We start from the raw sequence: 20,817 nt of genomic DNA on the forward strand, positions 1-20,817 counted from the left end.
TTCTGAAAATGTTAGTCACTAAACCTTTCAATGAATGTTATTCTATAATAAAATATAATGAAATGTGTCAATGCTTAAGAATGCAAAATGGTTTAGATATTATAGTTGACTACATATCTAGAATAACTTAATATCACTACTTCAGAATAGATAATTCCTCTGTATTGACAGAATTAAGAGTGTTTTAAACTCTAGTAGGCTTCTAATCCTAAAATGGAGCTAGCCAGTTAACCATGACCAATTAATTTCTGTAACTGCCTTTCCTTGGGCTTAGTTTGAATATTTAACCCATACACATAAACACAAATAGAGAAACTTGGCATCTGTATTCTGAGTGTCTAGAATGACGTGTACATCCTGATTTTCACCATGTCAGTATTTTAACAACAACAACAACAAAATGTTCTGGTTATAATATAGAAATGTCTGAGGAGATAGGTCAGCAAAAGAACAGAAATATATATTTCTCTGAATTACATGTTTTATCCCATGACTCTCTGTGATGCCAATTGGTGCTGTGAGGTACCTTAGTAATCCCAGAAATTTTTTTTGACTAAGTGTAATAAGTAGCTGATTTTACCACCCTCTCCTTTCTTGTAAGCAAGGTGATGAGTCATGCATCTCAGAGTCATATGATTGGACTGACCAGTGAATAAATTTCTAGGAGTCATTTTGCAAGATAAGATATATAGATATTACATGCCTATATATCTATATCTGATATAAAGGAACAGGTAGAAGTTGCTTTTGATTTAGGTCGTGGGAAGCATTAGAAGATAAGTAAGCCCAGATGGACTCAGGGACAACAGAAAGATTAAATACTAAGGTCTGACCTAATTGAGACTTTTAAAGACTATGAATGGAAATACTCCCTTCTTCTCTTAAACTCTTTGTGTTTGTTAGTATCACTAATGACATTGTAAAGCCACCATTCCAATACTCCAATATTCCAATAAGACCACATTCTCCTCCTACTAGTATTCTTCATAATTACTACTACTTCAAGAATTCTTTAATTTTTTAACCTAAGTGGTTAAAAACAAGGGTCTTTTACACAATTATGAGGTCTTGCTATCCTGAGCATTAAGGAATATTTTTAGCTCTAGAATGGATACTATTTTGACCATGTATAAAATGAACAGTCATTGAAGATTTTGTAGAACAGGGTTGTGCTTAAAGAGTATTTTAGGAAGATTATCAGAGGACAAATTTGAGTAGGAAAGAATGGAGCTAGGAAAAGTGGTTAAAATGGCATTAGGTTAATAAAAGTAGTGTCAATAAAAACAAAAATAAAATAATGAAAGTAAGACTCATTTCAAAAGAAAAGAAAGGAAATTGCAAATCAAAGCCGTAAGTATGACTTATAACATGTTAGAATGTCTGAAGTGTTGGTGACCATGTAAAAAAAAAGGAAATCTTGTGTGCTTAGGTGGAAATGTAAGTTGATACAGCCACCAGGGAAAACAGCATGGAGTTTCCTTAAAAATTAAAAATAGAAATATCATATGATCCAGCAATTCCACTTCTGGGTATTTACCTAGAGAAAATTAAATTATTAATCTTGAAAAGATGTATGTACACTTGTGGTCACTGCAGCATTATTTATAATAGCCAAGACATGGAAAATATCTAGGTGTCCATTGATGGAAGAGTAGATAAAGAGATGTGGGGCATGTGTGTATGTGTATGTGTATGTGTGTGTATAAATATTATTTAGCCATTAAAAAAGGGAAATCCAGCCATCTGGGATACCATAGACAGATATTGAGGGCATTATGCTAAGTAAAATAAGTCAGGCAGAGAAAGACAAATACTGTTGATCTCACTGACATGGAGAACCTTCAACAAACAAACAAAAATCCCAGACTCATAAAGATTAGATTGGTGATTTCTAGAAGTGGAGGGTGGGCAACGTACAAAATGGGTAGAAGGACAAAAGGTCAAAACCTCTAGGTATAAGATAAGTACATCCTAGAGATATCATGTATAGCATGATGACTATACTGTAGTCAATACTGTATTAACAATACTGTATTATATATTCAAAAATTGCTGATAGAGTAAATAAAAAATTCTCATCATAAGAAAAAGAAATGTATAACTGTTTGGTGATGAATGTTAACTAAACTTGCAGTGATCATTTCGCAGTACATACATATATCAAATCACTATGTTGCACACCTAAAACAAATAGTGTTTTGTGTCAATTATATCTCAATTTAAAAAACAAAGAATAAGATTTGGTTTTAAACATAAAGAGTTGGTTGCGAGCATGGGGTATTCAGCAGGCAACTGAGAAGGCAGGATGAGAGCTTGTCGAGGACATCAGGTCTGAACATCCAAATGCAGAAGGTAACCTGATAAATGCATCTGACCAAAACGGCATTGATGTCTCTTCAGTTTGAATAAACTTTAGACAAATCTCTTGCCTCTAAAGATCCTGACCTCCCTTTCCTTAGGGCTTTTTATTTAAGAAACTTGCAATTGTAAATTCTTTCTCTGCCCCTTTGAGATGTAAATCTTCTCCCAGACTCTTGCCAGTTTCATAACCCAGGAATGTCTTTCTCAAGGACCTGGAAGCCATCCCATCCCTTTGAAATGTAATCATCAAGAAAGAGTGCTTTTATCTCTCAGTCTCTTGATGGGGGGTGTTGAAAAGCCTACCTTCAATAAGCACCAATTACCAAACTCAGATGGGCTAATCACATTGATCAACCTCCCCACTAATACTCTCTTTCCCAAGTACTTTTCCACTAGGCTCAGCCCAGTGCTTAAAATGATCTTTACTTTTGTTTCTGCAGGGTTGAGTTCAATATTTCTCCTCTATCCCAATGGTTTTGAATAAAGTCTTTCTTATCTGTTTGATTTATCTAATGCAATTTTCCTTTGATATATGCATTGGATTCATGGAGGTATTTGAAACACCCAAGAAAGGCAGTGAGAAAGAGATAAGGGACAATTATGTAGATTGGGAAACTCAACTTTTTAATTAGAGGACTAGAAAAAGAAATGTAGAAGTTGAAAGAAAACCAGAATACATAATATGGAATTTAAAGGCCAAGAGAATTTCAAGAAAGGAGATGTCAACAGAAGCAATTCTGCATTAAGATATGAAAAAGTGATTCTTAAATAAAATAAACAAAAAGATAATTGGCCAAAACAAGTGGGAGATAAGTGCTGATATTTTTTCTAACATCTTTACTGTACGCATAATGTGTGCCATGCAATTCTCAAAGCTTGGGTTTCAAAGGTGAGTAAGACAAACAAGGTTCCTGATATCATGCAACCTACACTGAGCTGGGGAAGGCAAAAAAGAAAAGAAAAGAACAATACAAATAAACAAAAGAAGTCCCAGAAATTACAGATGCTATCAAGGAATTTGAAGAGAATGTTCCAATGGAAAGTGACCAGATAGATATTTTTGATCAGATTGGCATCTCTGAGAAAGGGATAATTTGGCTGCAAACTGGCTGGCTAGAAAGAGCCAGATAAACTGTGGCAAAGATCCTATTGCAGGAACATGCTGGTTGAGTTCAGAGATGCAGAGCCTGGCTATAGCACAGTGAACAAGAATTGTATGAGATGAGATTGGCAGAGACCAGAAAGCTGTAGGCCAGTGTAAGGTGTTTGCATTTTATTTTCAGTGTGACATGGAGCCATTGGATAGGTTTAAGCACAAGAGTGACATAGTCAGGTTTAAGTCTTTAAAAGATAACACTGATAGCTCAATGGAGAATGAATTCTAGAGCTGCATGATGGGAAACAGAGAGACCTTTTGGGACCCTGCACTGTTGTGGTGTGGAATAGGGTTCATGAAGAAAACCACTTCAATAAAAAGAGAGGCTGGTGTCAGATTTATGTTGGGAGGAAGAAGACGCACGATGTGGGAGCAGGGGCAGCCGAATTGTTTTTGCTTACATGCTTCTAATAGGAGATTTGGACAGCAGAAATGAGAAGTATTACAAAAATCTTCATGTAGGGCAAGACAGATTTTTCAGAGGAGAGGAATGGATATAAAGGAGAAAGTGAGCTCACTGCAGAAGGAAAGGGTTTAACATTTGAAACAGAAAAGAGCAAGAATAAAGAAAGCCGTTCCATGAATACAGGTGGTACTTGGAATATTGTAAACCTTTACACAGTTTCATCAATGAACAAGCAAGTTCTTCCTTTCTTTCCTTTCTTCTCTGGAAGAACATGCACAATTGTTAAATAACAATGGAACAGAAAGCCTAGCAAATGTTAATTTGTACCACTGGAGCCTCATTCATTCTGGAACTTGCAGATCAACGGCAATGGCTACTTACTGCATCAGCTGCCATCAGACTTTGTCTGGTTCTCAGGAGAAGTGAACAGGAATGTCACAATGCAAGAAGTTGAAAACAAACTTACTTATGACTACTAGTAGTACTACCAGATCTTTCTCCTAAGTCCCCTTCTGAATAGGCATAGTTAAGAAAAAAGGCCAAAGAAGACTATATTACAGCCTGGTGACCAATGGGTCTCTGAAGGCACATCTATGAAATTCACACTGGTGTGTAATTTGAAGCACATGACCCAGATGCTCACTAAGGTGTCCTTCCAGTTCCTCAACAACTGTGCTTATGAGTAAAGATCATAAAAATGATGGTCCTCGGGAATTCTTTTCTTACTAAAAAAAAAAAAAAAAGCCAAAACAGAACAAAACAAAACAAAAAAACACTTCCCAAATTGCTTTGCAGCTACCGAAGCAATGATTATAGGCCACCCAGGTAGAAACATTTTTTTTTTTCTTTTTGCCTCGGAACCCCAAAAAGACAAGACAAGTTGAGCCAGGGTAGTATATGTTTTTCCCTAAAGGATGTTCCTTCAAGCAGAAACTGATCTCTCGGGGCTCTTTCTGGCTGCCATAATGGATACTTTCTGGGAAGTCAGATTCACAAGTAAAATCTTTTGGTTGCACAATGTGAATATATTGTCACCCATTGCTGAATTTTGTCATCATGATGATTTTTTGTTTGTTTGTTTCATAATCACTGAGTTCTGCCTAATTTCCAGTGCTAAGAATTATCATCATGTGATAGAGATGTTTATAGGAGCTTGGAGGTTGGACTGGGATACTACCAACAGCACTTACAGTTCTGAGATTATATGAAGTCCATACTTTCTGTGGGAAGCGGGACTGTGAGTCTGTCATCCTGGCTCCTGAGTTAAACCCACAAAGCCCGACCCCTTGGAAGATAGAGTAAGTAGGGGGCAAACGTCTACAAATATTCCAAGCACAGTCTGCTGTGTGTTTCTTGAAGCTCCCAAGACTTCTAGGTGATTATTTTTTTCCATTATAAGCATATGAAGGTGAATTTTTATGGTCTAGGGACTGGTGTGAGCTTCATTCATGGTCTGTTCCACCATACTCTCTTTAAGAGTTGAAAGTGTATATGTCATCTCTAATTGGAACTCTCAGGCAGAAATGATGCCATCAGGGAACTTAAAATATGTGGTCGTATGAATCACCCTGCAGACCAACCATATTGCTATAAAGCAAATAATTTACATTTAAATAACTTATCTGCATTCACCTAATTTAAAAGTAATCTTTATTCTTTCTCAACTAATCCCCAAACTTATGGACTAGTTTGATCATATTTGTGCAATAAAATTGAAATTTTCAGATATGGTAGGTAATCAATTTTAGTCACCTCATCTGCGTTTCCAATCTCATTACAGATTGCAATTTTCAGTGCAGATTACATGATGACCCATCAGTGGCTTTGTTGTTTCTGAATTACCGATTCCTTGCCTACTGCCAGATAAGAACAAAGCCTATGCATCAGCCTGACAGCTTGCAAACAGAAAATGGGCTTGTAGGATTGGATTTAAATCCCAGGTGTAGGGGATAATTACCACATCACTCATGCAGTAACTGAAAAATGGTATTTCAACAAGAAAAATTACATTCCTTTTATAGTGCCAACAGAAATCATTATTTGAGGCTTCACACTGATTCACTGTATCATTACATGTGCACTGTACTCATTAAATGTAATGTTTGTTGCAACATAAAAAAGTTATTGTTTTAGGTACTTTGGTAGAGCAGGTAGCTTAAATTTAAGGTTTGTGAAACCTTGATGGTATAGAGGTCGTTTGGACTCTAATATATACCGTGCAAGAGAAATGACAACCCAGACGCAGAGCTTTCCAACCGGCTCCTATTACAGAAGGCGTGGATGGATAGCACAAAGAAAATGGAGTATAAATCTTTTGTTTCAAAACCCCAGCCATTTAACCCTACGGTCTGTCCACAGGAAGAGGGCGAATAATGATTCAGATCTCCTCGGCAGAGCGGTGCCGCAGAGTGCATATTTTACCATTAGCTTGGAAATCATCGAAGCCCAACATACACAGTCTAAAGGACGGAAGGACAGAGACCATATTCATTTGAAAAATCATTAAAGAAAACAGTGGCAGACACACTGGAAAGGCATTCCTCACCCCTGGTGTCTGGTCCATCACCCACAAGCTTGCAGTTGTTTCCCAGTGACTGTGCGAGCAGCACCCCAGTGAAAGCAAGAGCTCAGAGTCTCCGTAGGTGCAGAAGGCTACGTGCCGACTGCTGAGAGCAACAGCCCACGCTGTAAGAATCGGAGCTCTAGTTATGTTTATGACCAAGTGGCTTTCTCATTAGGAAGATCAGAACAGTGCAATAAAGGACCGTGCCCTCAGCTTTGCTGTACTCTTGCATGGACTCCAACGGGAGACACTGACTACTGGTAGACAGATGATGATAGATGATAGACAGACAGATAGATGATACGTGGTAGGATTTTATTTGTCAACTCATGACTTCTTTGCCCTGAATTCCTAATTTGATGTAATGAACATAACTCTCTTTCCATATGTGGAGAATGAGATCTTTTGTGGAAAGGCTTAAAGCCCAAGTGTGAAGACCTGAAATAAGTCTATCTAATTCTCTCCTCCCCTCACTTTCCATCTTGACAATCTCTCCAGGATGGCTGAGACCTTTCCAGTGCTGATGCAGGCTGAGTGTGTGGAAGGTATGCAAAGTTCTCCAATTTCTTCCTAAGCTTAGGAAGGTACATAGAGCAGCAGACTTATTTTTTAAGAGCTAGTTCCCATCTTCTTAAATCTTAAGAGAACATTCACCCAACAAACTTCAAAGTGGTGTTCACAGGTAAGCTCAAAGGGCTTATATTCTAGTTGGAAAGGAGAGACACGAGGGGCGCCTAGGGGCTCAGTCGGTAAAACATCTGGCTCAGGTCATGATCTCGGGGTTGTGAGATGGAGCCCCGTGATGGGCTTTTCACACTCAGCGGGGGTGTCTGCTTGAGATTCTCCCCCTCCCACCCCTTCCCTGACTCACACACTCTCTAAACAAGCAAACAAAAGAAACAAATAAATAAATAAAATTTTTTAAAAAAGAGAGAGGAGAGAGAGGGAAGGAAAAAAAAAATATATATATATATACAGTAACAAAAGTTCCTAGTATTAGGAGCCGAATGAGTGCTGGGGGTATAGAGCTACAAAAGAGGCAGTAACTCTGGCTGAAGGAGACTGCATGCAAAAGGAGGGGGATTAAGGGAAGGAAGCCCTTAAGCACACCAGTGAAAGGGCTGAGGGAGCTTCAACGGTAAAATTTTTAGTGGTAAGACTGTGAGAGAAGGTGACACCCTCCTCAATGTACTGTTTTCAAAGACAGAGACTGGCGACGGTGCTGGTACTTAACCAGACACCATTCACTATTAATCTGAACTTTAATCATAATAGAAATAAACATTTATGTGCACTTTTTTATGGAAGGGACAGTGCTTAGCACGTGAGACGACTTCTCTCATTTAATCCTCATGCCAGGCTGATGAGGTTATTACCACCCCATTTCAAACAGATGGGAAGTCAAGTCAGGGAGAGGATAAGTTATCTACCAAGTGATGGATCCAGGATTTAACCCAGTCTCTTTTTTCTATAGAACCTATTCTCTTAATCACCACACCAGCTATAATGGCATCTTCACAGTCACTAAGAAACTTAAAATTAAAAAAAAAAAAAAAGTGTTTTGTTTTTTGTTCCCTTGTACAAAGCTAACACTACCTAGCTTCAGTCATTTACCAACTAAAATCCATCATGGCTACTAAGCAAATATGAGTCATGTTGATAACCATTTCAGAACAATGACTTGGGATCCTATTAACAGTCCTCACAGCACACATCTCAGGTGTGGGTCAAATCTCACATTGTCTTTGAAGAGCATACTCAGCTCCAGCTATGCCACTATTTAAATTCTGTGTTGTTGGTGGCATTTCGTTCTATTTCTTGAAATGCAAAGCATAACCTATTCCACCTACTCAGAAACTCAGCAAACTTAAAGAGATAAGTCCCTTTGAAAGATGCCTTAGAGGAATTATTTCCCCCCAGGCTTATCAGGGAGAACAATGCGGGTTTGGTTCTGGATCAGGTGGTCATATTAGAAAATGCATTAAAATGCAGGCTGACAAATAAGAGCAAATGCAAAATTACCATTCTGTTCTGCTCCTGACAGCACTGTGGAGAATGGGATTTCTCTGTATTCGAGCCACTGGGGCCTTCCCTGGCGTGGTGTAATTGGAGGTCAACATGTGGTTGAACTAGAGATCGTAAGCTGGGTGCAGAAATTAAAACTGACCAGACACGGATGTCATTTCCCACCTGTATAGTCCTTGTAGTTCACGGGGCAGATTTTCCACATGAAATCCCCTACCCCTTCCCAGCACTCGGTCTCAGGTCACACTTGCTCTGCAACTCTTAATGTAGTCAGAATCAGAGCAACCACGTTCATCTAAGAATCCCTGTGCAGGGAGGCTGATCAAAAGCCTCCCCTATGTGAATAAATTGGCTGCACCCAGAGTAAGAAAATCTGCTGTGTGTTCTTAAAAGGAATGCGATCAGAGCGTGTATGATTTACAAACTAGCCGGTATTTTCATTGCAACATGAAAATAAATGGATTTGGTCCTCACTGCGGCTCAGCTCTTTCTCCTGGGGCTGCAAGGGCTGCCTGTTTGGCCCGTGGTGTGCCCTTGTGAGGGCAGTGAGAAAGCAGCTGCTTACATTACCTGGGAGAACTCTCTTTAAAAGCCTCTCTTGCTCTAAAGAGCTTTGCTGCTTAATTTTGTTTTTTTCTGAACATGTTAGACGTTGCCTGTTGGTGCTGCCTCCTGCTGCCTCATTGTTCACTGCTGGGTTGTGCAACATCTCCATGCTTGGGAAAGGTGCTGTACAAATTGCACAGAGGATGTCTCATTGTGTGGGAGTCTGAGCCAGGCCAGGAAGATCTCGCAGCATTAGCGACTGGCGTGCCTCCAGCCGGGGAGGTAGGAGTGGGAGGTGGGGAGGTGGTACACTCCTCATGCTGTGCGCAAGTCAGTGAAATGACTCGTCTGGAATCACACAGGAAGGAAAAGGCATGCACAGAAGAAAGGAAAGGCATGCACGGAGTTAAGGGGGATTCAGAAATCGTTTGTGTGCCTTCCACATTGTGCCCCGGTATCTCTTCTTCCTTTGTGAAAATAGCAAAATAAAATGTCTTTGTGATGTTCATGAAGGGCAGGAGGTTTTCCTTCCCCACTTGTGATCCCACGGTAAATCCATGCTTCCATGATGTATTTTAACTTCTCCTCATGAACACAGTTGGGGGAAAAGGGACTATGAAGTCTGTCCCCTCTGGGCAAGATCAAACGTAGCAATGGAGAGGGAGAGGTTAACTGCCTGTTCTGTGTTTGCATGTGGCAAGTGTTGCCATGTACCTTTTTAAGAATCTCTTCAGCTTTGAATTGCTCAGCAGTGTCAATGCGAGTAAGTTGCTAGATCTTTGAAAGTCAAACAAAAATCCGTTGCAGTTTTTGAAATTCTGGGGCAGCCAATACAGCCATATCAGACGTATTCATTGCTTAATCCAAGACCAGAAATTTAAATTTTTGTAGTTCTTTAAGTCAGATACTTCATAAGACTGTCTCTGGGGATGATGTATGGCCAGTGACCTTATTTCTGAGCTTTTTCTAACTGTTCTTAAATGCAAAGGCTCAGTAGAATCGCTGTAGGGCTGCTCTTCCACTCAATTAATGTTTATTCATCAGCTACCAGCAATAAAACTTTATGCTGGATGCTTAGGGGGAAGATGAACAGTACATGATTCTGCTTTCAATCATTTTACAATCCTGTAGAAGTTATCAGCCTCCCAAACTGGCTAGAGTATCAAAAAGATCTGAATTACACACCCCGGAAGACCGAGGTCATTTTAGCGGAAGTGACTACAGAAAGATTTCTATAGAACATGCCTTTGAGTCAAGTCGTACTGGAAGGGTAGAATTTTGAAGAGCAGAGATAAGGAAAAGAATTATTGGTGGGTGGAAAAGAAAACTGGAGCTGGCTGGAATGTAGGCTAAATGTTCAGAGGGAGTGGAAGAGGGATAGCCTCAATGCCAAGTTGTATTTCATTTGATAGGGGAAAGTCATAAAGAATAACTGGCTATTGCTCTGGAGGGTGCTATAAGCAAGTAATATTTTAGGAAGACACACCTGGAACTAGAGGTAGGGGGACCAACTCAGGAGCATTTGATATTCCAGGTAAAAATAATAAGTGCTCAAATGAGAGTAGGAGCATTTTAGAAGAAAGACACACAGATGGGAGAAGCATAGGATGTTTTCTGGACGCTGGTGCCAGATATTACAAACAGCCAACAGAACTCTGAGCCACACCCAATGGAAAGCAGAAGGAGGATGATCAAAAAAAAAAAAAAAGCAAGACAGAGGAAGAACAGAAAGAGGATTCAAATCAGCACTGAGTTTATCAAGGCACCAAAAAGAGGGATTTTTTTTTTTTCAAATAGGAGCTCACAATCAATAATATTAAATTCTATAAGGTCAATGATAAGAATGATACACAGATAAATATATTATGCAAAAACACGTGACCATAAGCATACATTGGAAGAGACCTGTGCAGTGCAGGGCCATGAAAGATAAATTTCATCAGTAAATCTACTTCTGGATGTAATAAAGCTGCCTCATCTAACATGCTCTCCTTCCTTCTCTTGCCCCCCAGATCTAGCTCCTTACATTTCATGCACTATAGGCAGAATTAACCCCCCATCTCTTCTTCTGTAGTTCTTCTCGTTCCTTGAAGAATCTCCTCTAAGTACTTTCTCATTGCAGTACCATCAATGGTTTAAAAGCCATTTGCTTATAGATCTTCATTTTGATTTAGTTATAAAGATACAGAACCAGGCAATTGATGAAACATACCTACAAACGGGAGTTCAATAAGTGTTTTCTTTTAAATGACTGACTAATTAATTAATAAAAGGTGATAAGATAAATCATAGTAAAATAAGAAAACAAAGCTGATAGGCTAAATCTAAGCATAGCCACAGAATGGAAGGAAATTATAAGAGGATGAGACAAATCCTCAAGAAACAGAGAAAAGATGCTGTGAAGGTGAAAGTGAGTAAGCTCCCAAAAGATGCTTTCAGTCTTTTCAGTAAAGTAAGGACATAAGTCATCAGCTGAAATAAGGTGATATAACTGAGATTTGATGTGCAGGAGTCCAGCCAGTTGGACAAAATACTAATAGAAGTATTTGATGAAATCAAAAAGGTATAAACCACAGGATAAAAAAAGAATAAACAATAAATGAAACATCTATTGTTGAAAACTCACAACCTGAATTACAGTGTATGTTGTACTGATTCAAAATCTGTAACTTTTTTAACATAATTTAATTTTTAACATAATTCTGTCCTTTGTACAAATCTAGTTTGTTAATCCAGGCATTACTATTAGAGAATATCATGTTTCAGTGGAGAGTTCAATCTCCTGAGCCATTACCAATAGAACCAGAGCTCTCCATCAAATTTCTTGACAGCATTCCGTGAGCCAAACAAAATGTATATACAGACTCAATCCTGCCTGCAGGCAACCAGCATGTAACCTTTACTTCAGATCCATTCAACATCTATATAAGCTGTGAAGAAGGATGCTGTTTCCTCCCCATTGCCTCTAATGAACTTCACTGCAAATCCACAGGTGAAGCCAGGGGAAGCTGGGGAGCTGCACTATTGTGAGTTTATTAAATATGTTAACTTGTTTATGTCAGAGTGATATATTTATTATTCTAAAACTAACATGATTAGCCCTCAATAAGGGTGACATGTGTCAATAGAGGGAATGCCAAATTAAGAATTGATGGGTTAAAAGAAAAACAATTAAGAATGCAGTCAATTGATCTGATTTGCACAGGGCTTCTCACCAGTGAAGATGGAAAGCAAGGGGCGAAACGATAAGGCAAACTCCTATACCAGCACTCCTTACCTGTCTGATTGCAGATCTGATTACAAATCCCCTGACTGATAGACACCACCATTCTGCTAGAGGAATGCATCATGCCTTAGCCTGTAGGGAAGAGAGATTTGATTTCATTGTTACACTTATTAGAGAACTAACTTCATTTAACAGCATTATCAACAGAAACTAAGCGCTAAGTGTGTATAGACAACTCCATCAGGCCTTGTAAAACAGTCATAGACTAATAGCTTCAAACAAATCCTTCAAAACAAAGGTGTAATCCAGGATTCAAACCAGATATGGAGTTTCATTTTACTAATAAATCTGGTGCTTCCAGCTTGTTCTCCAGAGTCACAAGTAGATGCTAAAGAAGGGAAGGAGAGATTTCCCATAGGATGGACCATGAAATGCTTCCTTTCCATATCGTATTAAATCTCACATCCAAGTAGTACAGACTTCTCTCATCTCTTCATTAAGGAGGGAAAACAATTGAACTGCCCACTGTGAGATGGGGACTCTTGCCGAACTTCAGACTAACTATGCTAAAACACACACAATGAAGATATTCCTACATTCTCAAGGGAAACTGGGGCTGTGTCTAAGTGACCTTTTCCTCAACATGTTTCTCCTAGTGTTTAACCTGAACCTCCTATTGTTTCAGTTTAATCCCATTTATCCTGGCTCAGTCCCCAGTGGCCACACTGACTGAAGGTAATGCCGCCTCTGGGAACAAACTTGCAGTCCTGGATAGGCAGGTTTATCAAGGCTGCAAGTGAAGGAGAGGAGATAAAAGAAAACGCCTCGGGAGGCCACAAATGGTTCAAAATCCAATAGAAGTGACGTTACACATTCAGTATTTATGAGAAATGAGCTAAATAAATAAAAACTCTAAATGTTTCAGTGCGGGTGAATAGAGGATTGAGGAAATAGAAGTTAGGCTGTGTACTATATATCAGAACACTTTATAATGATTCCTTGAAAATTTTCTAGAATTGATAGTTTTTAAGTTCATGGGAAGGAGGTGTAAGATGTAAGGGTCATATAGATTTACTGATAATTATTAGGGCACGATGAATTTATTACCTTATTGTCTATAGTTGCTAGATCAGTGGACGAGAGAACCTGTAGTTCTGGATTATTACCAGGTCTCTGAGCTCACTACTTGGCTAATTGCAGGATGGGGAAGATGAAAGGGAAGAAGTTAAGGAGGAAAAGGATAAGTTAAATTTGAGATATTGTGAACTACCCATGCAGAGATATTGGGTTGACAACTGGACATGAAAATGTAGAGATCAGTAGACAAGTTTGAGCTGGAGAAATGCACTTGGCAAAAGGTGGATGGGGAAGCAGGAGAACAAAGTAAATAGGAGATAGGAGAAAAATTTGGATCATGCGGTGTCCTAGGAGTCAAGAAATAAGTTCCAAGAAGGTTATGTTCTGGCAAATGTGTTGAGCGGTGCTGAAAGAGTTGAGTAAGATGAAGAATGAAAAGTTTCCATTAGGTTTGGAGATGTGTTATGATCTAGTGAGATGCTCTGGGAAAATACCTTCAAACTTTTCTGATTTGCAATTTCAGTTTCTTAAGAGTTACCTGCAATGACTACAGATGTAGTTTTATCAAAATTTATACCTGGCTATTTTTGTTGCAGAATATCCCCCATTTGCCTGAGGAAAATTCATGCCTTAATTATTTGGAGGCATCTCCAAGATTGCTGATACTATCTATGAATTAGTACTGGCCATTCCTTGCCAGGAGTGGGAATGGAAATCCATCATGCCCGCTGTCAATGAAACATGACAGCGGTGCACAATGCTGAAGACCTGATTGCTGTGATAATGTGTTTATGACTAGAGTCAGATAGACCCCTCTGTTGTATTCAGTTGGGAATACATCATGATAAAGCCCCTTGGACACTAAAGTGTCTAAAATGTAGTGAGGCAGTCCTATCAGATCACACAGTTACTCCTATCCCCAAGGCACACCTATCTTTAGGGTGGCTGGATTTAGCATGAACTCTGGTATCTTCCATTGCTCCAGCTGGCAAATATTTTTCCTTTATACATCACTACCTGGGTTCCTCCTTCCATTTTGGGAAGCTCCACCTTGGGGGCTTCTCACTGACCTTCCAGCTAGTTGGCTTCTTTCGCTGCCCTGCCGGTGCATGAGACATAGGTGAATATGGCAGAAGCCCAATGGAGGACAGGAATCATGTTCCCCAGGAAACAATTTGATTCTTTGCAAATCAGTGGATACAAAGAGGGAGGGCGGAGCCTATGCAATTCCATCCAAGGAAGAGCTTGATCCCTAACCTAAGTAAGACACATTCTTCTGTACATTAACACCACTTCCATGAAGTTTGAAATTGAACCTCAGAGATGTTAAATAATTTTTCCAAAGGCACACAGCACATGAGTGGACAAGGTATAACTTGAATCTAGACCTAACTGACTTTAAGGCTTTTTTTTCTTTTTTTAAAATAATGTCTTAATGAGGGACAATTGTCATTGTCATACAATATATCACACACTTAATGCGTAAATTTTGAGAAGTTTGAATATATTATATGCCCCTGGAAGTATCACCACAGTCAAGAAAATGAAGATATATGCCACAACAAACATTTCTTCATGCTTTTTTTTATAAATTTCCCCCTTTCCTTTCTCTAACACGCTATCCTCATCTATTTTCTGTCACTGTGGATTAATTTACATCTTCTAGAATTTTATATAACTGAATATTTATAGTACATACTCTTTTTCTCTAAATTTCTTCACTCAGCATAATTAGTTTGCTATTTATTAATATTGTTTTGTGCACTAATATTTCATTCCTATTTATTGCTGAATAGTGTCCTATCTTAGAGATATGTCAAATTTTATTTACTGGTTCACCAATTCTTGGATATTTGGGTTGTTTACAGTTTGGGATTATTACAAATAAAGCTGCTCTGGACATTCACATGCAATGTGAAATCTTTGTGGGACATATGCTTTCATTTCTCTTGGGCAATACTGTGTATACATGTTTACTATTTTAAGAAACTGCAAAATTTTTCAGAGTTGTTCTACTATTTCCTAATTACTCTAGGCATATGAGAATTCCAATTCCTCCATATCTTCACCAATATTTGATATGATAAGTATTTTAACAACCTAGCTAGTCTTGTTGAGGTATCTCATTATGGTCTTAAATTCTGTTTCCCTAGTGATTAATGATGTTGAGCATCTTTTTTGTGTGTTTATTTGATATCAGTGTATCTTCTTTGAAGGAGTGTCAGTTCTTGTGTCCATTTCTTCTTTTAATTTAGTTGTCTGTCATTAAATATTAAGAGTTCTTTGTGTATTCTGAATACAAGCTCTCTTTATCAAATATATGATGGGCAAATATCTTCCACCAGTCTATGTCTTATTTTTTCATTTACTTACAAGTGTCTTTCAAAGACTTTCATTTTTTCCAACAATGTTTTTCAAAGAGTAGAAGTGATTAAGTTTGATAAGTCCAATTTATCAATGTTTTATTTATCTCAGGGATCATGCTTTTTGTGTCTAGCCAATGAAATCCGTTTAACTTAAGGTCACAAAGATTTTCTTCTATGAGTTCTAGAGGCTTTATAGTTTCAGCTTTCACGTTTAGGAGTATGATACATTTGGGGTCATTTTTGTTTATAGTTTAAGGTACTTGATATTCAAGTTCAAGGCTTGATTATTTATTTATTTATTTATTTATTTATTTGCTTATGGGTATCTTTTTGTTCAGCACAATTTGTTAGAAAGATTATCCCTACTCCACTGAATTTGGCTTTGGTGTTTTCCATATATGTATGGGTCTGTACTGGCCCTTCTATTTGTTCCTTTGCTCTATTTATCGATATTTAAGCCAGTTCTTCAGTCTTGATGACTAGCTTTTGCTACGTCTTGAATTCAGCTCTTGTTAACCTTCTGAAATTTTTTTTTTTAATTCTTCAAAGTTTGGGCTACTCAAGACCTTCTACATTCTCACAGGACTTTTAGAATCAATTTATCAATTTCCTTAAAAATCTGGTGGGATTTTGACTGTGATAGTGTTGAATCTATAGATCAATTTAAGGAGAATTCACATCTTAACAGTATTGAGAATTCCAGCCCATAGAGGTGGTTGTCTTCCATTCAGGTTCACTTTAACTTTACCATGTAATGTTTTATAGCTTTTAAAGATTTTCCATATCTTTTATCAAATTTATCCCTATGCTTTCTCTTATTTTGAGATATTATTATATCTAAAATATGTGAGATATTTTGGATATTTTATATTTTAGTTACCTACTGTTTGTTGTTAGTGTATAGAAATATAATTGTGTATCCTTGATCTCATATCCTGAAACTTTGTTCAGCTCACATATTATTTCTAGTATCTTTTTAGATATTCTGTACATTTTCTATGCAAATGATAATGTTGTCTGTGAATAGAATTCTACTGATCCTTTTCAACTGGATGCCTGCTATGTCTTTTTCTTGCTTTATTACACTGGCTAAAGTTTGTATTCCTGGCCCTTCATTTATTCATTTAACAAATATTGTTTTGATTGCCTATTATATACCAGCCATGATTTGAAGTAAGATGAATGCAGTATGAATAAAACAGGAAGGGCATGTATTATCATGGAGCTAACAGCAATTGTGCAATTGCTTAAGAAAATAGATGTATTTGAACCTAATTGCTACTATCATTGAGGAATAGCTAATGAAAATAGGAATATTTAACCTTAAAAAAACAGACAAAAGGGCAAATAGTTATGCCTTCAAATATGCAAGGGACTATTTTGTAGAAAAGGATTAATTTTTTTCTGTATAATTCCAGAGGACTTAACTAGGATTATTGTTAATGATGGTAAGTTGAGAAGGAGAGAAATTTAAGAATTTGCTGCCATAAAAAAAACCATTTGATATTGAAACAAGCTGCCTTCTGAGAATCTTTCTGTGAGAAGTTTATCAAGAGGCTGGATAATCTTTTATTAGCTGTGGCATAGACAAGCATTGTTCTCAGGTAGAAGACACAGCTAAAGGATTACCAGAGTAATTTCTAATTTGAATAATCTGAAATTCTACAGATATAAAGATGATTGGATGTGGTCTTTGTTTGTATTATGTTTACAATCCCATTGAAAAGAAAATCAGGTTTATAATATAGACAAACACCTCAATTCAAATTGTGATTCAAGACACCAAATGAAGATACTTACAAAGTAGAGTACAATTAATGGCTATATAAATGGTACAAATTATATACTCAACAAGAATTGTCCAGACATTTGTTGTCAAACCAAATTTATAAATGGCAATTGTAATCCCATTGTTTTTTTTCACACATTCCAGTTTCTTTCCCAACTTCCTATTTGACTTCTCCTGAGTATCTTTTCCTCTTCTTTATATAGTTCCTACTTCCTAATTTCTCCCTCAGTATTGATCTTAAATCCCAAGAGCATCCTTCATGAAGATCCCCTCAAAATCCCAGTCCTCTGTGGCCATTCTCTTTTTCTTACTGATTGTTTACACAAGAATTAGATCATCAGGAGAGAAAATAAATCTTATATCAATAAGTAGGTCTGATCCTTACAATAGCATTCACAACATGCACTCAATAAATGGGAGCTAATATTAACAACGAAAATAATGCCATGAAGAACAGGAAAGGAAGCTAAGGTGGTAACTTCAGGTGGTATAGTCAGAAAATATTTCTTAGAAGAGTTAAGGTTTTACCTCTTACCTTTCTCCTGACTCACTTATACATTTCCTCATTTTGTAAATATATTGATGTCTTGTAAGTCACACCTTTCCAGAGACTGGGATACAAAAAAGGATAAGACAGACATAGCTACCCCACTCTGGAGCTTACACTCTTGTCATTGAGATAAGAAAAAAAAAAAAGCAAATATGCACCAATAAATAAATGAATTAAAAATTACAAAGGGACTGAACTAGTGATTAATTTTATGTAGAATGATTACGAGCAGCCCTTCTGAAGTATTGATATGAAAACAATGTTGGGAGCAAGGAAGTGGAGGTATGTTTTAGGAAGAGGAAAGGAGCTTCTGCAAAATTTATTATGTGAGGATTACCTTACTTTATTCCAGGAATGAGTAGAAGGTCATGTGGCTGGAGCAAAGGGGAGGGCAGAATGAGATGAGCTTAGCAAGGTAGATCCAGATTATGCAAGGTTTTGAGGGCTAACAGAGAAGGGGTTCAGATTTTAAGTATAAGGGAAGACATCAAAAGATTTTAAATAAGAGTGTGACATAATATGCTAGTTTATATTTTTTCAGAACATTGGTTGCTCTGTGGAAAATGGATGGACAAGAGTATGGAGTTAGAAGGCAGTTGGCAGTAACTCAGAGAAGAAATACTTGCCTGAATAAGGTTAAAGTAGCAGAATTGAAGAGAACTCAACAATCTTCCATTCTGCAACCTCATGTGGCCCCTTTAGCAGACCTTTGAGCTTTAAGAATATTGGGATTCTACTCTTCAAAGCCTCAGATCAAAGCTGGAAGGAGTACTTCCTTTTTTTTTCCCCTAGGAAACTCATCGTTCTCTGTTTGGATGTGATTTTATTTATGGTGGCTTGGAAGAGGGCTGCTGATAAATGAAGTTTATGAATGTTCTAGGTCTCCATCGACCACACACAGGTGACACCTCAGGTGCTCCTCCACAACACAGCTGTCTGCTGCTCTGTCAGCTGTGGCTCCTGCTCCTTACAATGTCAAGAAGCTCTAACTGTTATAGAATCTAGTCTGGCATGTTTTGTTTTGTTTTATCCACATATAATGTATTATTAGCCAAAAGGGTACAGGTCTGTGAATGGCCAAGTTTACACTTCACAGCACTCATCATATCACATACCCTCCCCAATGTCCATAACACAACCACTCTCTCCCTCCCCCCTCCCCCCAGCAACCCTCAGTTTGTTTTGTGAGATTAAGAGTCTCTTATGGTTTGTTTCCCTCCTCATCCCATCTTGTTTCATTTATTCCTTTCCTACCCCCCCAACCCCCCCCCACATTGCCTCTCAATTTCCTCATATTAGGGAGCTCATATGATAATTGTGCATGTTTGCTTTATTAAGAAAAATAGTTGAGACACTTTGTTATTAAAGGTAAGTGATCTGGGCAGGAGAGTGACTCCTCATGTATGGATTGATGGTAGGCTAGATCCCTAGATACCACATGGGTAAAAAAATGAATTCCACAGCTTCTGGAACATTGCCCCCTCCTCCAACATAATGTTGGGATTTGAGCGGAGTCACTTCTAAAAGGGCAGGAAGGCCACACACTTTGGGATAGGCTGCTCCTACAACTGGGAAATATGCTGGCCCACTGACAGAGGATTCATTCATATCCAAGCCCCTCCTCCCACTGGCTTCAGGTCCAACCTCAGTCCCATCAGTTACCTTGGAATCATAATCCGCAGGACTGAGTCTATGTTTACTCTCACCCACTGCCACCTATGCTGGTTGCAAAGTAAATAAGTAGAACATAGTCTAAGCCACTTGTGTCTGGGTTTTAGCTTACAAAATTATTCAGAATACCAGGAGGCAGAGAAACTGCCTCATGCCTCCCGTGGTAAGTGCTGCCAAGCCAGAAAACTTGTATTAAACTTAACAAATTGTGTGCAGGTATTTGTTTGTTTAAAAAGTAGGCTCCACAACCAATGTGGAGATTGAACCCATGACCCTGAAATCAAGAGTCACACCCTCTACTCACTGAGCCCACCAGGCACCCACGTGCAGATGTTTGAAAAATCATGTGGCAAAGGTTTGTTCACCTATATCTCCTATCACCTCCTGGTCCCTCAAACAACAAAAGAGATAATCTTTCTGCTAGGCTTTTACCACAACAATGACGACAGACACACAGAATTGATGGAATAGGATGCCTTGCCCTCTTCTCTTTTTCTCTCACATGATGGGCACATTTCTGCTTAGTCAGCTGCTTCAAAACTGGGCCTCCAGGCAGTCTATAACAGCTCATATCCAAAAGAAGGGGAGTTGGGATACCTGGCTGGCTCTGTCAGTTAAGGGGCTGCTTTTGGCTCAGGTCATGATCCCAGGGTCCTGGGATCAAGTTCCTCACAGGGCTCAGCAAAGAGCCTGCTTCTCTCTCTGCCTCTGCCTGCTATTCATCCTCCTTGTGTGTGCTCACTGTCTATCTCTCTCTCTCCCTGTGACAAACAAATAAATAAAATCTCAAAAGAAGGGGAGCAAAAAATGGACTTTCAAAAATGTTTTCAATTCAAAACCCATACTTTAGTGGACATGACAACATGTGAGGAGGAGGCTGCCTGGGTCTTTCGGGAAAGGTGTCTTCATTCTTAAAGTCATGAGAAAGGGTAGACCCATGTCTGTCTCTGGACATCCTGCTTGAACAGGCTGCTTGGAATGGCTGTAGCCACCTCAGGACTGAGAAGAAAGTGGGCCTGAGCTGATTAGAAAGGGCGACAGACAGAGTTCTGAGCATCTTTGATCCTATCTGGGAGCTACT

The 20,817-nt window shown here is 38.5% G+C and overlaps 1 long non-coding RNA gene across 1 annotated transcript in view; it reads right to left on the reverse strand.

Annotated features, from left to right (window-relative positions):
- LOC116591219 overlaps positions 1 to 20,817 on the reverse strand; it is a 43,543-nt gene that overhangs the window by 21,132 nt on the left and 1,594 nt on the right. Inside the window, exon 2 of the long non-coding RNA XR_004285880.1 lies at positions 12,335 to 12,415. This is a non-coding gene — a long non-coding RNA (uncharacterized LOC116591219). The remainder of the gene's footprint in view (positions 1 to 12,334; positions 12,416 to 20,817) is intronic.

This window comes from Mustela erminea, chromosome 5 (assembly GCF_009829155.1).
Source record: "Mustela erminea isolate mMusErm1 chromosome 5, mMusErm1.Pri, whole genome shotgun sequence".
Taxonomy (NCBI): Eukaryota; Metazoa; Chordata; class Mammalia; order Carnivora; family Mustelidae; genus Mustela; species Mustela erminea.